The following is an 8,232-nucleotide window of genomic DNA, read 5'->3' on the forward strand; positions in this document are numbered from 1 at the left end:
ATGATATGGGAATCCCAATGTCACTTATAAAAATCATACAAACACACCAAAAAAAAAAATAGTAACTGTGGATATGAAAGACAAAAAAAGCCACAGAAAGGAAAAACTGAAAATAGCAAAAGTCACATTTTCCTGTCACTAATTCAATCATGCATCACATCAGACCTGGATTCTCTTCTGAAAGAGGCTTTATTAGGCAATTACATCTTTCTTTGTACAAACATGAGGGAGTATAATGACATGAACCTGGATGGCATAGCTTACTATACATTAAAAGGTATGATATAGAATATGGGGCCAGACACGGTGGTTCATGCCTGTAATCCCAGCACTTTGGGAGGCCGAGGCAGGCAGATCACTTGAGGTCAGGAGTTTTGAGACCAGCCTGACCAACATGGTGAAACCCTGTCTCTACTAAAAATACAAGAATTAGCCAGGCATGGTGATACATGCCTATAATCCCAGCTACTTGAGAGGCCGAGGCAGGAGAATTGCTTGGACCAGGGAGGTTGCAGTGAGCCACGATGACACCACTGCACTCCAGCCTGGGCAACAGAGCAAGACTCTGACTCAAAAAAGAAATCTGTAAAATAAAAATATGGGTCCCAGGCTACAGACCTGTACAGCATGGTCCTGCACTGAATACCATGGGCAAGTATAGCACAATGGATAGTTTTACATATCCAAATGTATTTACATATCCAATTTACATATCCAAATACATTTTAACATGGAAATGCTACAATAAAATAAACTATTAAGTTATGAAACTGCTGTTGTATATGTGATCTATCATTGACCAAAATATTGTTATGTGTGCTGAGTAGGGAGGTGGGTCTGAGTGGGGAGGTGGGGCTGAGGCGGGTCCAGGTGAGGGAGGTGGGGCTGACTGGAGAGGTGGGGCTGAGGTGGGGCTGAGGTGGGGCTGAGGTGGGGAGGTGGGGCTGAGTGGGGAGGTGGGGGTGAGGTGGGTCCAGGTGAGGGCCGTGGGGCTGATTGGGGAGGTGGGGCTGAGGCGGGGCTGAGTGGGGAGGCGTGGCTGAGGTGGGGCTGAGTGGGGAGGTGGGGCTCAGTGGGGAGGCGGGGCTGAGTGGGGAGGCGGGGCTGAGTGGGGGAGGCGGGGCTGAGTGGGGGAGGTGGGGCTGAGTGGGGAGGTGGGGCTGAGTGGGGAGGTGGGGCTGAGGAGGGGCTGAGTGGGGAGGCGTGACTGAGGCAGGGCTGAGTGCGGAGGTGTGACTGAGGAGGGGCTGAGTGGGAAGGCCTGGCTGAGGCGGGGCTGAGTGGGGAGGTGGGGCTGAGGTGGGGCTGAGGTGGGGCTGAGTGGGGAGGTGGGGATGAGGTGGGTCCAGGTGAGGGCCGTGGGGCTGAGTGGGGAGGTGGGGCTGAGTGGGGAGGCATGGCTGAGGCAGGGCTGAGTGGGGAGGTGGGGCTGAGGTGGGGCTGAGTGGGGAGGCGGGGCTGAGGTGGGGCTGAGGTGGGGCTGAGGCAGGGCTGAGGCAGGGCTGAGTGGGGAGGTGGGGATGAGGTGGGTCCAGGTGAGGGCCGTGGGGCTGAGTGGGGAGGTGGGGCTGAGTGGCGAGGTGGGGCTGAGTGGCGACGTGGGGCTGAGTGGGGAGGTGGGGGTGAGGTGGGTCCAGGTGAGGGCCATGGGGCTGAGTGGGGAGGTGGGGCTGAGGCAGGGCTGAGTGGGGAGGTGGGGCTGAGGGGGGAGGCGGGACTTACGCAGTGCTGAGTGGGGAGGTGTGGCTGAGGTGGGGCTGAGTGGGGAGGCGGGGCTGAGGCGGGGCTCAGTGGGGAGGCATGGCTGAGGCAGGGCTGAGTGGGGAGGTGGGGATGAGGTGGGTCCAGGTGAGGGCTGTGGGGCTGAGTGGGGAGGTGGGGCTGAGTGGCGAGGTGGAGCTGAGTGGGGAGGTGGGGGTGAGGTGGGTCCAGGTGAGGGCCATGGGGCTGAGTGGGGAGGTGTGGCTGAGGCGGGGCTGAGTGGGGAGGTGGGGCTGAGTGGGGAGGTGGGGCTGAGGTGGGGCTGAGTGGGGAGGCGTGACTGAGGAGGGGCTGAGTGGGGAGGCGTGACTGAGGAGGGGCTGAGTGGGGAGGCGGGACAGAGGCATGGCTGAGTGGGGAGGTGGGGCTGAGGTGGGGCTGAGGTGGGGCTGAGGTGGGGCTGAGGTGGGGCTGAGGTGGGGCTGAGGTGGGGAGGCGGGGCTGAGGTGGGGAGGCGGGGCTGAGTGGGGAGGTGTGGCTGAGGCAGGGCTGAGGCGGGGCTGAGTGGGGGAGTCAGGGCTGAGTGGGGAGGCGGGGCTGAGGGGCTGGGGCGGGGCTGAGGCGGGGTTGAGTGGGGAGGCGGGGCTGAGTGGGGAGGCGGGGCTGAGCGGGGAGGCGGGGCTGAGTGGGGAGGCGGGGCTGAGTGGGGAGGCGGGGCTGAGTGGGCAGGCGGGTCTGAGGCGGGGCTGAGTGGGGAGGTGGGGCTGAGTGGGGGAGGTGGGGCTGAGTGGGCAGGCGGGGCTGAGTGGGCAGGCGGGGCTGAGTGGGCAGGCGGGGCTGAGGCGGGGCTGAGTGGGGAGGTGGGGCTGAGTGGGGGAGGCGGGGCTGAGTGGGGAGGCGGGGCTGAGTGGGGGAGGTGGGGCTGAGTGGGGGAGGTGGGGCTGAGTGGGGGAGGTGGGGCTGAGGCAGGGCTGAGGTGGGGCTGAGTGGGAAGGTGGGGCTGAGGTGGGTCCAGGTGAGGGCCGTGAGGCTGAGTGGGGAGGTGGGGGGGGTGAGGTGGGTCCAGGTGAGGGCCGTGGGGCTGAGTGGTGAGGTGGGGCTGAGGCAGGTCCAGGTGAGGGAGGTGGGGCTGAGTGGGGAGGTGGGGCTGAGGCAGGTCCAGGTGAGGGCCCTGGGGCTGAGTGGGGAGGCGGGGCTGAGACGTGGGGAGGCGGGGCTGAGAGGGCCATGGGACTGAGCAGGGAGGGCCACTGAGGGGGCTTGGGTCTGATGGGGGAGAGCAGAGGAGGCAGGCATTGATCTGAGGGAGAGGTGGTCGGAGGGAAGCGTGGGTCTGTGAGGGACATGGGCTTAAATGGATTAAATTTCTATTCCAAAAGCAAATCAATTGGCAGAATAGATTTTTAAAACATAGGATCAAACTATATACTCTAGAAGAAACTCAAAATTTTAGGACAAGTAGTTTAAAAGTAGATAGTCCATGGAAATTGTAACCAAAAGAGCTGTGATATTTATACTAGGATTAGACAAAATAAAATTTAGTCAAAAACTGTGACAAAAGATAAGACATTAAATATCGGCATACCCTAGATACTGCAGAGCTTCGGTTCCAGACTACCCCAATTAAGCAAATAACCCAATGAGTGACAAAAATTGTTTGAATTCCTAGTGCCTATAGAATGTTTACACTGTATTGTAATCTATTAGGTCTACAATGGCATTCTGTCTAAAGAAAATGTGTATACCCTAATTTTAAAATACTTTATTATCAAAAGAGCCATCAGCAAAGGAAAATCTCTTTGCTGGTAGAAAGTCTTTCCTTGATGTTGACGGCTGACTGATTAGGGTAGTTATAAGGTTGGAGTTGCTGTGACAATGTCTTTTTCTAAAGGCAAAAATGAAGTCTGCTGCACTAATTGACGCTTCCTTTCCCGAAATATTTGTCACATTATGCTGTTTGATAGCACATTACCCCTAGCAGAACTTATTGCAAAACTCAGTCAATTCTGTAATCCTGCCACTGCTTTAATTAAGTATGTGTATACAATATTCTAAATGCTTTGTCATTTCAACAATGCTCCCAGCATCTTCATCAGGAGTAGAATCCATTTCACCAGACACCTTTCTTTGCTGATCCATAAAAAGCTACTCATTTGTTAAAATTTGTTAAAATTTATCAGGGGATTGCAACAATTCCATAACATTCAAGCTCCAATTCTAATTCTAGTTCTCTTGCTATTTCCACCACATCTGCATTTACTCTCTCCACTGAAGTCTCGAATCCCTTAGTCATTCAGAAGGGTTGAAATCAATTTCTTCCAAAACTCCCAATAACGTTAGTATTTGGCCCTCATCCCATGAATCGTAGATGTTTCTAATGGCATTAAACCCTCCCAGATTTTCAATTTACTTTGTCTACATTCTTTGTAGGAATCACTATGGCAGCTATAGCTTTATTAAATATATTTTGTGAACAGCAAGACTAGAAAAAAAATCAAAATTACCCCACAATCCGTGGGACGCAAAACGGATGTTGTGTTGGCAGGTAGAGGCACAACAGTAATCTCTGTATATATCTCCAACAAAGCTCTTGGGATATCAGGTGCACTCTCAACAATCAACAAGCAATATTTTCATAGAAATCTGTATTTTCTGAGCAGTGGGTCTTAACAATGGAATTAAAATATTCAGTGAGCTATTATTTAAAGAGATACACTGATATCCAAGCTTTCTTGCTCCATTTACAGAACACTTGCAGGATAGACTTAGCTTAAATCTTAAGGGCCCTAGGATTGTTGGAATGGTAAATGAGCACTGGCTTCTCCGAACATCACCATCTGCACTGTCTCCTAACAAGAGAGTCAGCCTGTCCTTTAAAGATTTGAAACCAGCTATTGACTTCTCTCTAGCTATAAAGGTCCACATCCTCTTTCAATAGAAGGGTATCTTTTCTATGCTGAAAATCTATAGTGTAGCTACATGATCTTGGTAAGTCTGGATAACTTGCTGCTTCACCTGGCATTTGTTATAGAGATGGCTTCTTTCCTTCAACCTTGTAAGCCAATCTCTGCTAGATTCCATGTTTTCCTCTGCAGCTTCCTCCATCTCTATCAACCTTCACAGACTAGTAGAGTGTTAGGCTGTGCTCTGGATTAGGCTTGTGGTGGAAGAGAATGTTGTGGCTGGTTGACCCACACCATCAAAACTTTCTCCATATCAACAATAAGGCTGTTTTGTTGCTTACTAATCATTTGTGTGTTTACTGAGGTAGTATTTGAATTTTCAAGAACGTTTCCTTTTTGCATTCACGATTTGGCTAAAACTTACTGCAACAGGCCAGGTGTGGTGGCTCACACCTGTAATCCCAGCACTTTGGGAGGCCGAGGTGGGCAGATCACAGGGTCAGGAGTTCGAGACCAGCCTGCAACATTGTGAAACCCTGTCTCTAACTAAAAATACAAAAATTAGCTGGGTATGATGGTACGTGCCTGTAATCCCAGCTACCCAGGGGGCTGAGGCAGAATTGCTCGAACCCGGGAGGCAGAGGTTGCAGTGAGCTGAGATCATGCCACTGCACTCTAGCCTGGGCGACAGAACGAGACTGTCTCAAGAAAAAAAAAAAAAAAAGTCTGGAAGCTCGGCCTGTTGCACTATCTCAGCTTTCAACATGCCTTCCTCAGTAAGCTTAATCATTTCTAGCTTTTGTTTTCAAGTTAGAGATGTGCAATTCTTCCTTTCACTTGAACACCTAGAGGCTGTTGTAGGATTACTAATTGGCCTAATTTCAATATTGTTGTTTCTCAGGGAACAGGGGAGGGCTGGTGCTGAGGAGAAAGAGACTGGAAAACCACCAGTCAGTGGAACCTTCAGAAAATACTTATCGAATGTTCACCATGTTATCTGGTCACAGTTCATGGCTCCCGAAAACAATTATAATAACATCAAAGATCACTGATGACAGACCAGTAAAACAGATAAAATAATAAAGAATGAAATATTGTAAGAATTACCAAGATTTGACCCAAGGACATGAAGTGAGCGTGTGCTGCTGGAAAAATGCACCCGTGAACTTGCTCAAAAGGGATGTCACCAACCTTGAATTTGTAAAAAATGTAATATCTGCAAAGTACAATAAAGTGAGGAATAAAATGAGGTAATCCTTTCTTGATAAATGGGTCAAATCATGAAAAATATAACATGTGTAATGGTTCATTTTAGGTGTCAACTGGATTGCATTAAGTAGTACCTCGACTGCTGGTAAAGCATTTTGTGGTGTATCTGAGGATAATCCTGGAAGATACTAGGATTTGAATCAGTGATTAAGGAAGTGCCACCACTATGGGCAGGCACAATCCTACTGGCTGAGGGCCCAGATAGAAGAAAGCAGAGGAAAGGTGAATTTGGTCTCTTTCTCTTTTATGGAGCTGGGACACCACTTTCTTTTCTCCCCTTTGACATCAGAGCCCCAATTTCAGTGGTCTTTGAACTCTAGGACATTCACCAGTGGCTCTCCGGGCTTCAGGCTGAGAGATAAAATATTGGCTCTCAGGGCTTCATGTATGGACTGAGCCATGCTACTGGCGCCCTGGTTCTCCAGCTTGTGAATGGCATATGGTGGTGCTTCTCAGCCTCTATAATTACATGAGCTAATGCTCCTGTATAAATCCCCTCACATACACATACATACATACACACACACACACACACACACACACACACAAATTGATTCTGTTTTTCAGAACTCTAATAGATTTTAGTAACAGGAGTATTTCTAGAGGAACAGGAATCTAAGTATAAGTTTTCTGAGCTGGTTGATTGGTTGTGGGGTTTCTAGATTGTCTCCCTAAGATTAGACTTGAAAACATTGAGGACTATTTACAGTAATACAGAGAACAATGATAGTCCATGGCAATTATTTATAGAGATATACAAGACATCTGCAATCACACTCTACTCAATGACCCACAGGTAGCGAGGAAATTGGTGACTCTGCATGTGATACTTTTGAACATTAGTGGAAAACTAAAGAATATAATTAGTTGATTGGTGGCACCTAATGTTGCCAGACAGTGTTGAGGAAAGAAAAGGATGAGCTCATGGGTGAAATTCCAGGATCAAGCAATGCATGGGTGTGTTGGGAAGGGGAATCTTATGTCCTGTAGCCCACAGGGCTAAAAGTGCTGAAAATCAAACACAAGTGACACAAAAAGCACCACAAAAGGAGAAAAACGATAGATAAAAATTGGACTTCATAAAAATTGAAACATTTTTGCATCAAAAGAAACTACAAGGAGAATCAGAAGGCAACCCACAGAATGAGGAAAGTATTTGCAAGTCCTATTTCTGATTAAGCCGAATTCGACAGAATTCCATAAAATAGTTTATTGGATTACATACATGGGAAGGCCAAGACATTAGACTTAATTCCAAGTTGTCTTCAAAAACGTCCTTTTTTCTTGTATCTCTGCATTTTATAGCTTGCTTTATTTTTGTCCCAGCATTTACATTGGTGGAAAATATGACCATGGGACAGTTCAAGACTCAAGGTCATTAATACATGAAGTTCTCTAGACCTTCTGATATCCACTGAGTAGAGGGACTGAAAAGAACATTGACAGACACTGTTATGCTTTTATCTGCCTTTGGACCATCTCGTATCCAAAGGTATAAGAAACGGGTTGTCTACCCTGGGTCAAAACTGCAATCCAGTATTGCTGAACTTTAAGGTCAGGTAACTACTGCCTTTCCCAGTGAAAAGGAGCATTTCCACAAAGCAACATACAGGGGGCAGGAAAAAGTAACTTAAGTCAACTAGGAGACCCCATAAGAAAATGGTATTTATTAGTACATATAATAGATGCAAGGTGTTAGAATTGTCTTTGGAAGACAGGTTTATCTAACAATTTCATATTTAAACACTTTGCAAACGCCAGTATCTGAATCATTGCACCACTTTCCTGATGGAGGTTTAATATCCCAGGCCTACATTTCCTGGGAATATGGCTATAGGTGTGGACATCGATGTGTGATGGTAAAACCACCGCTTCTAAGTATTCGTTATTCTGTTCCAAGTGTGTTATTGGCCCTTCGATTTCCCACAGTGGAGACAACTTTCAGATGTAGCTTTTACTAAGAATTTAAAGATAGTTTGGAGAATCACAAAGTAAGAACAAACTAGAAGAAGAACTTAAAACTACCCAATGTGGCCATGCTCAGAGCTCACTTTCGCTCACTTCACAAATATAAAGTGCTCACTTTACTGAACACTGACTATGCATTAGGTGAGTGCAAAAGTAATTATGAGTGAGCAATTGAATTGGGCAGCCTGTCTTGACACCACTGCACTGAGAGCTTGAGGACGTGTTTCAACAGACGGTTGGGGTTAGTGTGTGTCATCCCATTCGAGTGGGGATTAAGAGAAGGCAGGCTGCCTTGCTGGAGCTGTGTGGTCTTCAAGTGAGAGTTGCAGGCAATAGAACTACTTTCGTTTTTGAGAAAAGGGAGGAATTCATTTTCAGCAGCCATAAGAAA

Source organism: Macaca mulatta, chromosome 9, assembly GCF_049350105.2.
Source record: "Macaca mulatta isolate MMU2019108-1 chromosome 9, T2T-MMU8v2.0, whole genome shotgun sequence".
Classification (NCBI taxonomy): Eukaryota; Metazoa; Chordata; class Mammalia; order Primates; family Cercopithecidae; genus Macaca; species Macaca mulatta.